We start from the raw sequence: 16,810 nt of genomic DNA on the forward strand, positions 1-16,810 counted from the left end.
TCTACCACCTTGTGACAGTCCTGGTCTCTGGACTAAGGTTTTGAAAGAAGATTTACATTCTGGGGAGGAGTATAGAAGAAAATCAAGACCAAACTCCAACTTTACAGGGACTACATTACGGAAAAAAAAAACTTCAGGACTACATCTTAAGGAAGAATCCAGAAATCAAGTAATGGAGACTGAAATACAATATGGGAGCACAGTCCAGGGAGCGAGAGAAGTGCCCAGTGCTCAACAGGGCTAGCCTCGAGAGCAGTGCCAGTATCAGCCCCAGAAGAATGGGTTAGAAGTAGGTAAATGTCTCTTTCCTCAGGTAAGAAACTGGGAAAGACAGCAGCATGAAGAAAATAGATGCCTTTGGCAATTAGAAGAGAGGACATGCGAAGTTTGCACTAGGGCCTAATGAGTGGGAAAAAAAAAGAAAAAAGAATGTGTCTTTTCTTCTATTTTCCTGCTTATGATATTAGGAGCAAACTAGTATAATCTCATGTTTCTAGCTAGGAGCAGACTTCCACAGGAATGTCCTAATTTAGTTCTTCCTAAAGCAGGTGATGCATCAGAATCACCTGGGGAGCTTGTTAAAAATAAAGATGTGTAAGTACCAAACCAGATCTATGATTCAGAATCCTGAGAGGCCCAGGAATCTGTATTTTTAATAAGATTTCTCAGTGATGCTCACACACGGCTAGGGTTGGAGCCATTCTCTAACATACCAGAAAAGATTTCATAAAAATTGTAATGAATCAAAAAAAAGAAAAAAAAAAAATTGTAATGAATCAAAAATTTCCCGAAACTGGAAACATGCCCCTCATGTGACCTATGTGTCTTCCATATCACAAGGTCCAAAATAGTTAAAATATATCTGTTCCTCACTCTACTCTGTCTCTAACACACTCATTTGTCCTTTAAAGTAAATTTCCCACTTAATCTTTTCTGCACTGATCTGTTAAATATTTGAACTTGATTGTTCAAGTGATTATTTGAAATTTGCATCTGGTATTTAAGATCCCCAACTGAATAAATACAGTACTGTTAATCAAACAGATTCATTGTGAAAAGGTAAAAACGTGATCTGTATTAATTTCAGTAACTATTTCAGGCACTTACCAACAAATTAATACCCAGTATGAGTTAATCATCTAATCCAAAGTCCCTAAAAGTTCACAGTCAAATAAATTGAACCCCCCCCAGCAATGATAGATTCTTGTAATTATCTTTATCAAGTTAATGTCTGTGTATAATTACCCACAATATAAGATTATGTGAAAACAGTGAGTTCTGCAACTGATTCCCAACAAAAGTAGTTTATCTTGTAAACTTATAACTATAGTTTGCACTTCACATACTTTTTCATCCATTGGTTTCACTGCAAAGATGAATTCATTTGATTGTACCATAACTCCCGGAACAAAAACATTCCTCAAAATTAAAAAAAAAAATGCTTTCAAATTATTACCATGATAAGAACACATTTTTTGTACAGTTTCCTTGAAAATGCATCTTTCAGTTACAAGCCTGTTCCCGCAATGTATTAAAGAATTAGAGGAAAGAGACACCTGTGTAGCTCAGTGGTTGAGTGTCTGCCTTTGGCTCAGGTCATGATCCCAGGGTCCTGGGATTGAGACCTCATCAAGCTACCCACGGGGAACCTGCTTCTCCCTCTGCCTATGTCTCTGCCTCTCTCTGTGTCTCTCATGAATAAATAAATAAAATCTTTTTTAAAAAAGTGGAGGAAAAAAGTCTCTGGAGAAAAATTTATTTCATAGGGGGTAGGATTTATAAGCCAAATCTCTTCATTTCAAGACCAAATTTCTGTCTACAATATCACCCAGCAAGTAAGAATAATGTAAGGGATATTTCAGAGAACACAGGAACTGCACTACTGCATAAGTCTAAGAAAAATTATCTTTATCCACCTGGTCCTCACTCACTGTGTCCCTTCTATAGTCCAAAGAGAGATATCTATTCAAAAAGCCTCCTCCCCCAAATCTTTCTTAGGAGTTAAGAATTAGGTCCAATCTCAGTATTCCTTTCCCTTAAGATCATTCACATTGATTTTATTTTTATGAATTTATTGAAAGCAGACATAATAATCTTATGGACAAAACACATAAGCAAAAAAAGACATATGCTGTTTAAACTAAAGAATTCTTGTTAGGTCGAGAATACTAAGCCCATCAACTAAAGATAAGGAAAGCCTCAATTGTTGTTCATAAAAGCAGCTGAGCATCCCAAGTATTCCCTCCTCCATCCTTGCTACAGATTGATTCTATACCCAGAATGTGATCTCAGAGGCAGGCCAGGAAAAATAAATTAGAAGTTAAAGGTGTCAGAAAAAAAAAAAAAATTCAGTGCCTACTTTGGCAGCTTCCACCAACTTCTTTGAATCTATTTTATGCTTTCCAAAAAACTATTTGAAATGGAAAGAATTTTGAAAGTTTCGCTGAAATAAGCCAGTATTAGTTAGCTATTGCTGTGTGATAAAATTCCCCAAACTTAGTGGATTAATACAATGATTTTTTTTTTAATCTCACAGTATCTGTGGGTCAAGAATTCAGGCACAGTTTCAGTGACTGATTCAGGCTCAGAGTTTTTCATGAAATGGTATACCCAAGATGTCCATCGGAGGCACAATCATCTGAAAGCCCAGAATGGAGCTGGTGGCTTCACTTCCAAGGTGGTGCACTCACATGACTGTCATGGGGCCTCAGTTCCTCATGCCATAAGTCAGCTGAATGTCTTTGTGACATACTGACTGGCTTCCCCCACTAAAAGTTCACAGTCAAATAAATTGAACCCCCCCAGCAATGATAGATTCTTCTAATTATCTTTATCAAGTTAATGTCTGTGTATAATTACCCACAATATAAGATTATGTGAAAACAGTGAGTTCTGCAACTGATTGCAGAACTCACTGCAAGCAGGAAGCCACAGTACCTTGTATATCCTAATGTCAAACATCACACACCTTCACTTTCTCCACATTCTATTTGTTAGAAGAAAGTCCCTAAATACAACTAACACTTAAGAGGAGGGGTATTAGAGTTCACCTTTTGCAGGGAAGAGTATCAAACCACCTGTTGCCGTATTTTAAATTAAAACCACCCAGGGTCTTTTCTGGACTTTACCACATTCTTTGTATCAAGTCAGGGCAGCTCTTAAAAATGATCCATTCCTTAAACTGAATACAATGCTAATCCGATGCATGCCATTATCACTGGCCTATAGTGGAGGAGAGAGTCTGATAGTCAAATAACAAGGGATAATGCAAAGCATTATAATTATTTGTAAGGCTTTAAATAATGGTTTGAAATTGACACTGGTAACTTCAGAACAGTTTGTGAAAGTAACTAACAGGCTTAAACAGTTCTATGCCTTATGGATAGTTTGGCCACCCACTAGACTTGTGTCTGGAGAGCTTCAAAGAATACAATAGCATTGGACTGTCATCCTTCTAATCCCCCACACTTTATTTGAGTATGTTCAATTTTACAGCCTTCTCCTCTCTGCTAAGCTAAAATCAATGTATTGACATCTTGGTGGGAGAAGTGGAACAAGAGACAGCTAAGTTATTCCCTGGAGGGAAAACTCAAAAGAGGAAGAGACTTCTTGTATCCACAAGTCAGGACAGTTGAGGTCAAATTCTGCTATAAATTCTCTCTGTGGGGTGATGGAGGACACACACAGACCCTCAGATAAATACTCCTGACTGTGCTCTGTATTGCATACGCTGCTTGGACCTTCTAGGATGCTAAAGTGCAATGAATAATCTCTCTCTCTCTCTCTCTCTCTCTCTCTCTCTCTCAGTGATCTTCAGATCTTAAAGGAAAGATAAGCATAGACTATATTTTGCTTAACTTCTCTTTTAAGTTAGGTAGACGTCAGTGCATTAGGGGCTGTGGAAGGCTTGAGGACATGAAGGCATCTACATATAATCCCTGTTCTTCAAGAGCCTGTATTCTTCTTAGAGGAGAAATCTGGGATGAAGGTCGTACTGCTTTGGAGACCATGATGAAGAGCCTGGGATCTTAACCTTTATACAGGTTAGTCAATCTCTCTCTCTCTCTCTCTCTCTCTCTCTCTCACTCACTCACACATTCATACATACACCACCCTAACTAAAAGATCAGGCCCTTTTAGAACCTGCATTAAACTGTCAGAACACTTTTGTCTTTCATGGAAATGTAAGGAATCCAAAAGATATTCCCAGTTAGGTGGAGTGACACCCTCGAGAAGCCTAGCATCCCCAGAAGAGTGCAAGTATTTTTTTTTCAAAAGTACAAGAGTAATAATAAAGTCTACATTGTGTTTCATAAACTGTACTAAGTGCTTGAAGTACATTATCTCATCCTTTCCTCACAGCAACCTTGAAATACATATTATGATTAATAATAATAGAGATGAATAATATTATTCTTATCCCCATTTGCTAGATGAGTAACTGAGCCTCGGAGAAGTTCAATGAGTCACTTGAGGTTAGCCAGCTAATAACTGGTGAAGCAAAGGTTTAAACTCAGGACATCTATAACCAGACCCCATGTTGGTAACTAGCACTGATTTAAGCACAGAATGAATACCTGAAATGATTACTTAGCAGAGGAGAGAATGGATAAAGAAGGAAGAGGAGGACAGGCTCTACTGTTTACATTTTTATCTCTTATAACATCATGACTACCAATTACATGGTTTGATCCTTCAGTATTTGGACACGTTTTTTTTTTTTTTTTTTCTCTCAACTAGACTGGCATCCTGGTGAATAGATTGTATCTTATGGACTCTCTCTTTCCTTGTGAGTATATATGAAATGCTGGACAAATAACCTTCACACCACCACAACAAAGACAGGATTCTCAGAATTCTCAGGCAATTTATCACCTCTTCATATTACTCGGTAATTTACTCTTCATTCCTTAATTTCTTATATTTAAAAATAATAGAATCCACTTCTTAAAGTTTTATGAGAGTAAAACTAAATGAGGTAATGTTTATAAAGAGATTAGCAATAGCCATCACATACTAGGTACTCAATGTAATTTATTCTTTCTATTATCATAATATACATGTCTCCAGTGGTTCAAAATGAACTATCTATATATATATATGTACATTTATAGTTTACTATATATACTACTAAGATTGCTATTAAAATAGTAAAAATTACTCTTTCTTAAGTATTTCACATCTTACAGGTGCTTTAGAAGATGATTTATATATATAAACTAGTTATATATATAGTTATATATTAGTTATATATACTAGTCATATATATTAGTTTTATATATGTATATGTACTATGTATATATTAGTTTTATATATATACATGTATATGTATACTTATATATATACTTTTATATATATATAAACTAATTTTATATATATATATATATATAAACTAATTTTATATATATATATATATATATAAACTAATTTTATAATGAGGCTTAGAAATGCCAACTTAATTTATCCATGATCACATAGCTAAAATGTTCAAGAATTAGCATATAAACTTAGGTCTGTGTGATTTCAAAATCAATTTCTGGTAAAACAAAGGACAGAATCTAAGCCAGGTTCTCACTCCTCTTACTCCTCTACTCCCCTACAAGATGTAAAGGTCAGATTCTGACTATGTATACATAGTTATTACTGATAGGAATTCTCCTTGTCTCACAGGCCTACTTCCTATCTTGGGAAACAACATTTCCTAGGAGAAATTCCACCTTTCCAGTGATACTATCACTATCAGATCTCTGGCATCCGAAGGAAGACAGACTAGGAGGAAACAGTAAGCTATTTAGGATCTTGTTGGACATTGGAATTCCTTGTTGATGGGAAATTAAACCCAGAACACAGTCATCTATTCCCACTGTTCTCCAGCTTGTCAGATAGAAGCAGTCTTGTTTACAAAAAAGAAGTCACTGGTACAGCATATCTCAGCACACACTAGTCCATTTATGGTAGGGAGGAAGTCCACTCAGACCCTGGTTACCTGTTCCCTCAAAGGGCACTCAACATCTTTACTGTAGCAAAGGACATCCAGTATCACCTACTACTGTGTGATCACAAGGAAAACAAATTTTATTTAATAAAGCCAAATGCCAGTTTCTTAAAAGCTACCCTAACTTGAAGCATAATGTATAATGAACAATCCCTGCTTTTTAAAAATCAGATTAATGAAGCAAGAGAGTTTTTAAAATACAACCAACCTTGGGATTTGAGTAGGACTGGGGAGGGCTGATAATAACATTCACTAATGACACTGCTTTCAGAGTCTTTACATTTATGCTTAGGTTACTTTTCTGAAAAGTGAGTAGCAAATAGACCATCCTATTTGAGTGGTGATTATATTTATATTGATTATACTTAATGTGTTGATGGAAGTGGGAGTTTATAAGCAAAAGAATATGAGTTATCGACAGTCTTTAATCCCATGGCCTTTTAAAATCTGCTCAGATACTGAGTATCACTCTGCTTCATTCTCTTGTCTCTTCTTATTTTCATAGTCAAAATCAGAAGAAATACAAATTAATAGCACTATTGATTATAACAGCTAACAATTGCTAAGTGTTTACTAAGACCCAACCACTTAAAATCTCACATCTCACAACAATCATATGAGATAGGCGTTATTATTTCCCCCATTTTATACCTGAGAAAACTGAGATCAGCAGCTTTTAACATAACTTTTCCAAGAAGCTCTTACTACTCATCAAAGGTAAAGAGAGAACTTCCTGATAGGTGTGTATGCCATTAGACTGTTCTTAATCACCATACTATAAAGTCTCTGTAAAGAGGAAGGGCAAGCCCAGAGTGGTGAAAATATTGCCTCTTCAAACACATCTGCTTGGGTTAGAGTACTTCCTAACTAGGAGCTCCAAGTCATATTACAATTTTTTGGTGGCCTAGACCAATCTAAGACCTTTCATGGCCTCCAAGATGGGGACAAGCAGAGGAAGTAAGAATTCATTCATTCCATCTATTCCATTAGTACTTGCTGAGTCCCTAGTCTATACCCAAACCCGTGTCAAGCACTGAAGAAATATCAAGCGCTTGAAGACTTTCTTGCCTCAGGAAATTCAGAGTCTCCTTATATAAGATGTACATAAAAGCACACAGCTGGGCACCCAGCTCAGAATGACTCAAGGGAAGTGTCGATGAAGCTAAGACCTGAGGATGAAGAGGATTTAGCAAGGCAAAGTGTATTTCTTTGAGACATGGCCTCAGTATCTGTTCTGTTCTTACCCCTCCAGCACATTCGGAATGCTCCTCTTTATGGGTTTGCCAAAATCAAAAATAATAATCCCAACCATCCATCAGTTGAGTAAGAGGAAATGTAGTATTTCATATGAAAAGAAAAACTAATAGGACAAGAATGTTATGATGGAGGAGGTAGAGACAGAGTCACAGCTGCCACTGACCTTGGCAGATTATCAACATCTTACTAAACAGTCCCCTTCCTTGATATTGCTATATAAGTATGTATATAAAAATATAGAAGTACAAATGTAACTGAGAGTCAATGACTTAGCCTTCAGAATGTAATCAACATAGGGTGCTCACAGGCTGGTGCTCTTATGGTAGGGGGATAGCCTTTCAGCCCTATAATCCCAATATGTTCTTTTCTTTGGGTAAAATATACAGTTTCTGCAGAACTATACAGCTGCTACTCATTAGTCAACTCAAGCATAGAGTATATTTGCTCCTCCAGGTGCACACAAGCCCAGAGTGGGTGTTGGAATCAGCTATTGCCTTGGACTGAAGGCATCAAGGAAAATCCTGAACTGGATACTTTCCTTCCAACATCAACTACATGCAAAATGATGTGGTAAGAATAAGAAATTTGGATTAAAAAGAGCATGCTTCTTTGTTCTTTAGAAGAAACACTAGTTTCTTTATTTTTGGATTGACACCCAGGGTCATTTTTTTGGTTTACAAAGATATTATTTTATTTATTTACTTTTTAAGATTTTATTTATTTATTCATGAGAGACACAGAGAGAGAGAGGCAGAGACATAGAAAGAGAGAGAAGCAGGCTCCATGCAAGGACCCCGACATGGGACTCGATCCCAGGTCTGCAGGATCAGGCCCTGGGCCAAAGGCAGGTGCTAAACTGCTGAGCCACCCAGGCGTCCCAAAAGATATGATTCTATAGGGCAAAAGTAATGGAGTAGATTTACCATCCCTGGGGTTGGTAAAGGATAGAAGGCACACTTAAGTGTTCATGCGGTAAACTTTGGAGGTCTTTCATAGGAGGAAGTGAATTCCAGGAAAATTGAAGGACATATTGTTAAAAAAAATTTTTAAGACTTAATATCTAATTTACCATTTCAGCCTTTCCCAGGAATGGAATCTTAAACCACTCAATCCGGAATTACCTGGTTAGTGCTAGAGAGGTAGTCTTTGACAGATTCCTGCCATGTCTGTCCCCTAAAGGAAGGTGACCTTGCCACAACCAATCAACCAATCTGCTTTTTGCTAGTGTAATAACTACTTTGTCTCTCTCCCTTCTGCTTATGTCTTTCATTTTGTACAGCACCTTAGAGCAGCTTTCTAACTGCTAGATAGAATGCTGCCTAATTCATGAATCACTGAATAAAGCCAATTAGATCTTTGAAATAGTTGAATTTTTAACAATATGCAAATAAAAATGGTGTCATCCTGACTTCTCATAGTGTTTTTCTGTCTGGATCATAAAGGTTTTGGTTTTAAAATAGGAGGCCAACAGGATGAACAAGGACCAGGGTTTAAATCATATAAAGAATTTTTGACTGAGTTACCTGGTCTGATCAAATCATCCTATTAGGAGTGTAATCAGAAATTCACCAAAGAGAAGAGGCTATCCCACTATCAAAGAAGTATACTGAATTGCTGGAAGATGATTGACCTCAGCTTTCTATAGCTTCTATCTTCATTACAACTGAGGAAGAAATGTAAAATGTAATAAGTCACTATGTGGTCCTAGTAGAATCACAAGGAAAGGATTTTCTGTGAAGATTACTGTGTCCCCTCTTCCCTATGAGAGAATGGTACATCCCCAACCACTGCCATGTCTCCTACCTATCCACACCTCCTTGTTGATATTGAGCTTGGCCTTGTCATGCTATGCTTTGACCAAATAAATGTGAGTGATTTTGACGTATGCCACATCAGAGGAAAAGAATTAAGGGCATCACTTGTTTCTTCTAGCCCTGTTGCTAAACTGCGTCTGCTCCTTTACCCTGGTTCCTAACAATGCAGAAATGAAAAAATGTGGAGCAAGGCCACAGTGGGCTGACCCATAGTCACCAACATGTATGTGAGAAATAAATTGGCATTATAAATCACTAAGAGAATGGGACTGTGTATTACTGCAGCAAATCTGAATAATGTATCTTCTAAGAGAGCTCTTTAGATTTTGTTGCTAGCCATACAGGTTAAAATCCAACAAGCTAAATAAACACACAAAGGGAAAAAGAAACCCCACCTTTGAGTAGGGTGGCTATATATGCCTGGGACTGAGCTTTCATTCTATATGGCAACTCCTATGATTTTGTAATGGCTGCCTGGAAGGTTACAAGAATGTTTCTGTAGTTGTCTCCAACCTCAACAGGGAACACTGGCATAATCTATTCATTAGTAATGTCTGCTTTTAGCATGGAATGAGAGGCAGTGACACAGATGACATGTTTGCTGGTCTAGAGCTTCAATGTCTCCCACCCTTGCAGCCTTTCAAAGAAAGAAATATTGTGTTTTCCCCACTATCTTTTGCCTTCCTCTGGATCCTTCCAAATACTCCTTACCCGTCACTGGAATCTCACAACTCTGGTAGTGGTAGCTGGGAGAGTAGTGGTAAATGAAACCAGCTTTTTTCCGTCACCAGTAAAATAAAGGGTCAGTGTAAACACTCATCCTTTTTCCCTGGATGATTGGCCCATGTGCTCTTCCTCTCTGATTACTCCTTCCTATACTTCTGAAAGAAGTGATCCATTTTATGGACTCTAACTGGTCTGACATAAAATACGTATAACTCTTTACAGAACAAAAGGTAGCTCTACAAAACCCTATTTCTGCCAATTCTACTAGCTCGTTGAGTTAGGCTGGGATATAAACTGTGGACCACAAACATATTTCATGCAGTAATCAGGCATTAGCACCGAGCATATGGCATATTCCTCACAAAAAAGCCACCCTCCAACAAACCACTCTTACATTGTTAGAGCGCCATCTACAGGTCCCTGTAACAAACAGAGTTTCCTAAGCCCCTCTCTTGGCTTGCTATGAAGAGAGTGACATTAGAAATGAATGAGGAAAAAAGAAGGTGAGTAATTTTTCCCATGTATTTCTATGTACCAGAGTGTTATTAGAGGAGATTTAATGCTTTATATTACTTATCCATAAAAGGGGTTATTATTATTTCCATTCTACAGATGAGAAAACTGGGCTAGGGACGTGAGTTATTTGCTCAACCAAGAAGCTAAGCTATGATTCCAACCAGGGTCTTTCAATGTAAGCAGTGATGTTTCTTCCTGTAGTTAACTCTCTCAATTCTTGATTTGATTCAATGCTCTTAGATTTCAGGAAATTTTGTTACTCCTCAAAAGAATATGTCACCTTCCATGAAGTAAATGTGTCTGTGTAGAACTAAAGGCATTTACTTAGACTGTTCCTAACTCTACTTGCCTTTCTTCTCTATGCCAGATATGTACTAAATAAATTTTGTTGGATGAATCTATGACGAAATGAATGAAATGGATTTTTTCTTGCCTTCTTTTAAATTCTTTGCAAAATTACACTCTCAGAATAGTTGCACTCATATCTGACCATTCTTTAAATTTTCATCATATGGAAGGTCTCCCCTGCCATCCGCCTACACAGCCCAAGTCAATGTCATGCTACACAGTCCATGGATTTTAAAGTGTAAAGCAATTCAGAATTAAAATTAATCAGGACACTCCCAATGTAAAGGAAGCCCTCTGCAAAACCACTTTTCTATAATAAAAAAGCCATTTAATTTTCTGAATAACCACTTCCATCTGCTTTGATAAGTTTGATTTTCTGATACTAGTTTATATTAACTAAGATATGGCTATCCATCTACACATTAATGGTCACTTTTCAGCAGCATGCAGTTAAACATGTTAAAGCATCTAGGACCCTATGCATCATTTCAGTGAGAGTGTGAGCTCTATGAGGACAAGTCCTAATTTTTAAATTATTTTATAACCCTCTAATTCCCACTGCAATGTCTTCAGCTATCTTATTAAATGTTTATAGCTGGCCAAGGATTCCTCCCCTTGTCTAGCTAGTCCTTTGAAAGAAATATTAATGAGCAATTTAATGTTAAAAAGGAGCAAGAGAATGAAGAGTATATTTTCCCAGAATGTAATTATTGAGTGACTGCCATATTCCAGGAACCACACTGGGTGACAGGAGCACACAGTCTCAGGCCTCAAGGATATAGTCTAATGGGATAAACAGACAATTACAATGCAGTATTCCGGGTCGGCAGAGGCTCAGGGGTATCCTACACTTTGAGGGGAGGCAAAAATGATTGACTACAGAGGTCTCTAATTACAGAGTTTCCTCCTGAAGTGATGGTAAATGCTATAATGCAATTATAATAAATATTACAATGAAATTACAATAAATGTGTGTTGAACTGAATTAAATCAAATTACTACCTTGCTCTCCAGAAACTCGAATGTGAACCATGAAAATTGGAATTTTTTTTTTAATTCAGGGCTTCCCAATAAGTTTCCCATGGAGATATTTCAGAAGATTTTAATCAATGAGTCCTTAAGAAATTTTATAAGTCTGTCCTACCCTAAAGCCCTTTGGTTTGCTGAATGTATCCTTCCAGAAGCTTCTTTAGAATTTTCCCAGCCACTTAAAGGAATTCAAAAATCTGGCAAAACTAGAATCTAATTTTTCTGCCAATAGAAGATTTAAAGTTGATAATGACAGCTAAATGTGATTGGTGTTATACACAATTTGTACAAAATTATGTCATAAAAATGTGACCCTCAGCAAAACCTATCTATAAATTCTATTCTCTCAGAATAGAGGCATTTTCAGCCCCTTTCCTACCCTGCTGAGTTAGTTCTTTAAGGGCATAGCCTGTGTCCTTTTTATTACCATACCCTGGGTCTTGCCAAAGTGGAAGACACAGAATAGGCATCTCGCATGTAATAGGATAAGTGAGTATATGCTAGCCGAATGCATGAAAATGATTATATTTAACTATCCCTTGGAATGGCCTGAAGTTTTGTGGAATTTATAAGCTTCTATATCTCTTCATCATCCTCCATGTTAGGCAAATATATCTTCTTTTTTTACTTAAACTTTCTGCTTTATTGCTTTCTCTTTTTTGTCATACAAGTAAAACATGTTTTTATTGAAATGTTAGGGGAAAATGAGCAAAACTTTAAAAATCAAAAATTCTACTCTCTAAAGTTAACCAGTATTAATTTTTGTTGTATATTTTTTAAAATTTTCTTTTTTCTTTTTTCTTTTTTAAAGTTTTAATATGCAAATACACACTTTTAAAAATACATTTTCCTGATGTATATGTTATTTTGTGACCCGTATATGTACTATTTATAAATAGCAAATAAATATATTTTGTGTCATAAGTATTCATGTATATTCTCATCTGTAGTGGCTACAGAACAATCTATTGTGTATATCTCAAAATGTATTTAATTTGTACTTATTATCAGACAGGTTGTTTCCAAATATTTGTTATTTTAAACAACATTGTGATAACTATCTTTATTCTTACAACTTCTTGCATTCATTTGAGAATGCAAGGAAAGTAGGAGAATTTCTGGGTCAAAGGGAAAGACCTTTTTTTAAGATTTTATCTATTTCAAAAAAAATTTATCTATTTATTTGAGAGAGAGAGAAGGCTCGAGACAGGGTTAAGGGCAGAGGTAAGAAGCAGACTCCTCGTTGAACAGGAACGAGGCTCGATCCCAGGACCCCAAGATCATGACCTGGGCCAAAGGCAGATGTTTTGCTGACTGAGCCACCCAGGTGTCCTGGGAAAGACCATTTTAAAGGTTTCTGATGCTTGGGCCCAAATTTCTCTCTAGAATCACCTTGAACACTGTGCCAATCATAGTTACAACTATTGTATAAGCCTATGTGATGAGGAAACCTTTTTAAAAATATTTATGTATTTTCTATATTTAATGGACAAGAACATGATTCTATAAACTGCATCTAGGTATAGAAAAACAGAATGTTTAATAGTTAAGAAGTGAATTCTCAAATCAGATTACTTGATCCCACATGCTGGTTCAGCCTTTCACTAATTCTATGCCTCAACCAAGTTAAATAACGGCATTATGCTTCAGTGTTCCCTCATCTAGAAAATAGAATAATTAAAATATCTATCTCTTAGGGTTGTTTTTGAAGCTTACATGAATTGATCTATACAATGGATTCAGAATACTGCCTGGCACTTGTACACATTCAAAAAAATGCTTCACATTCTCTCCTTCTTCCTGACACTACTACTAAATTAATTTTTTAGCCTCCCTTGCAATTAGGTATGCCCATGAGACTAGTGTGTGAAATGAACTGATATGTGTCACTTACTGGCTTGACCCTCAGATGCCTTTAAGACATGACTTTCATCAATTTCCCAATCAGCTGAATAGAGGAAACTCCAAGGACTTATAGAAGGTAGAAGCACAGGATGGAAAGAACCTGGCTCTATGAATGAATGTGCAGAACAAGAGCCCTACCTCTACCAACCACAATGAACTATCAGTACATCAGTGAGAAATGAATGTACACTGCATTGCATTTGAAATGTTTGTTGCTCCTGTTATAACAATTAGCCTTTCTGGACTAACAGAGTTGCCTAGTATCTTTTACCAGGTGCTATCTTTTAAAGAAAAGAGAATTTTTATCCCAAATATGAATATGGGGATCCCTGGGTGGCTTAGCAGTTTGGCGCTTGCCTTCGGCCCAGCATGTGATCCTGGAGTCCCAGGATCGAGTCCCGCATCAGGCTCCCTGCATGGAGCCTGCTTTTCCCTCTGCCTGTGTCTCTGCCTCTCTCTCTCTCTCTCTCTCTGTCTCTCGTGAATAAATAAATTTTAAAAATTAAAAAAAATATATGAATAAAGGACAGATCAAAGGGGTTCAAAATTTAAAATTTTCTGCAGAGAGTCCACAACATGAATTCAAGAGTCATTTATCTGTGTAGAATGTATCTTACCTCATCTCTTTCTTAGATTCCCCATTTTGACTCTAGGCTACAGAGGTTAATCTTAATACAGCCAAATGGGTTTACTCAACTTAAAAACCCAGATACCTCATATCCTCTCTTAGCTTCACTGGTGAACATTGTTTTCCTGTATTTACTATAACATTTGGACCATAAATAGCACAGAAGTAGCTGAGAAAATCCAGAAGGAAAGATTCTTTGGGGAAAAAAAAGAGAAATATTCAAAAGAAAGGCTATTGCATTAAAAAAAAAAGAAGGAAAAGAAAGAAAGAGAAAGAAAGAAAGAAAGAAAGAAAGAAAGAAAGAAAGAAAGAAAGAAAGGAGAAAGAGAAAGAAAGAAAGAAAGAAAGAAGAAGAAAGAAAGAAAGAAGAAGAAAGAAAGAAAGAAAGAAAGAGAAAGAAGAAAGAAAATGCAACACCAATGAGAGAAAATTCCCTATAATGGTTCTAAAATGTCTAAAGCAAAGTCATACTAAGCAGGAATATATTTCAGAGTTTTCCTCTTGAGGACAACAAACATGAAAGAAAAATGCTCAATTTGAGGTACTGTTCATTTTGCAAAAAATGTTATTTGTTACCAAAGGAAGGGAAAGGAAAAGGGATAGCAAGGATAATGTACACTATACATATACACATATATATGTCACTTTATGAGCATTGAGGCAAACATTTATTGAAATATTAACCACATGATTTATTTTCTAGGTTAGAGATTCTAGTTGAGACTAGCTGAAATATTTTCCAGAGTATTTTGACTCTCAAGGGACTATAAGACATTAAATAACACTGTTAAATGTATCTTTCTAAATACAGAATTAAGTGGCTATCCCCTTATATTTGCATCCTGCTGTGCAATGTGTTTTGCATATAGGAAGGTATTATCAGCCCCTCCCCCACCCAGGACTCTTGAATCTAGAAAGGTTAAAGGGCTTGTCCAAATTTACCCAGATAATGTTACAAGGCAATGCTAGCAATTACTCATTAAGTGTTGTGTAGGCTTCAATTGTCATGTATGGATATTCTGAAAATGGTCAGAGACAGCTATGGTCAAGTTAATCAATGTACCTGAGATGTGCCTATGAGAGAAAAATATGAACAATAGGATGCATTTGATTTAAGACCATTTTAAATCACAGAAAAGAATAAATGAATCATTTAATAAGGAATGGGCAGTGGGTTAAACTCTAATCCAATAATTTCAGTGAAAATATCTGAAATACTAGTTTACCAAGCCCCATTCTAATAGCTTACTATTTATAGGAAAGAGTAAATAAAACTAATTTTTAGATGACTAAAGTGATCCAGCAAGTGCTATTTACCTTTAAATGGTATGATTTAACCTCTACCTGTTTTCCTGAACAAGAGCTGTAAAACATAGGTTTATACATTTAAATCTTATTTCCCATTTATTTTCATTATTCCATTTTAGATATAATTCTCCAGAAAAAGAAGAGCAGCTAAAAGACTTTTTTATAAAATCACACAGATATAAGAAAAAAATACTTGTAAATGATCATGCATTTAAAAGAAAAGTATACTTTTGTAAAAATGTAGTAAGAATATTCCAAACAAAACACAAAGTAGGAATTCAGAGTAAGAACTGAAAGACAAAAAAAAAAAAAAAAGAACTGAAAGACATTTCAACTTGTTTTGTTACTGTTGTATGATTTTTATGCTAACCTGAATAAATACAAAACAGAACAACTAAAGATAGAAATGCCTTTCACTTCTCAATTGGTTTGGTAAATATGCACTGAATACCCTTTTTTAAAAAAAGATTTTATTTATTTATTCATGAAAGACACAGAGAGAGAGGCAGAGACAGGCAGGAGAAGCAGGCTCCCTACAGGGACCCTGATGTGGGATTCAATCCCAAGACCCCAGGATCATGACCTGAGCCAAAGCCAGACACTCAACCACTGAGCCACCCAGGAGCCCTGAATACCCTCTTTATTAGTAGGCATGCCAGCCGGAAACAGAACTCACCCCAGAAGATTCAAATGAAGAGACTTTAATAAACCAACTACTTGGGCACCTGGGTAGAATGCAGATGCTAGGTCAAGCTTTCTTTCCCAAATCAAGACAAAGAAGAACACAAGTATTTAAGGGTCAAACTCACCATAGTTGTTTAGATTGACACCCAAATTTTGCTTTGATATCTTGGGAGATAAGCTTAAAGAAAGATGTTAGCAGTTAAATAATCTCCCTCAATGCTATCATCATCATAATCATCATCCTCATAAAAATATAGATTATTTATTGAATGTTAAGGGCCTGGCATGGTATTGAATAATTGCTAGAATGACCAGTCTGGAGTTAGTATGGGGGAAATGAAAGGAGAAAAAAAAAGAAACCATGAGCCCAAAGTCAGGTGAAGTCCCTAAGAAGCAAACAGAAATGGAGAAGAAGAAATGGAGAATCTTTGGGGACCAAGGGAGGGACAGCCATCTAGAAAAGGTGAAAGGACAAGGTGGGGCCAAAAAACACAGTAGGAGAAGGATCCATGGATGTGATGCATGACTATAGCTGGAGGGTTGTAAGACACAGAAAAAGATGTGCATTTATAAGGTTCTAATTCCAAATGCCCATAAGAA

The 16,810-nt window shown here is 36.4% G+C and overlaps 2 long non-coding RNA genes across 2 annotated transcripts in view; one reads left to right on the forward strand and one right to left on the reverse strand.

Annotated features, from left to right (window-relative positions):
* LOC119876071 overlaps positions 1–16,810 on the reverse strand; it is a 117,401-nt gene that overhangs the window by 89,243 nt on the left and 11,348 nt on the right. The gene's annotated exons all lie outside the window — the stretch shown is intronic.
* On the forward strand, positions 3,905–5,810 carry LOC111094610. Its single transcript, XR_005355494.1, has 3 exons — positions 3,905–4,043; positions 4,741–4,891; positions 5,671–5,810. It is a non-coding gene; the product is annotated as an uncharacterized LOC111094610 (long non-coding RNA).

This window comes from Canis lupus, chromosome 2 (assembly GCF_011100685.1).
Source record: "Canis lupus familiaris isolate Mischka breed German Shepherd chromosome 2, alternate assembly UU_Cfam_GSD_1.0, whole genome shotgun sequence".
In the NCBI taxonomy this organism is placed as follows: Eukaryota; Metazoa; Chordata; class Mammalia; order Carnivora; family Canidae; genus Canis; species Canis lupus.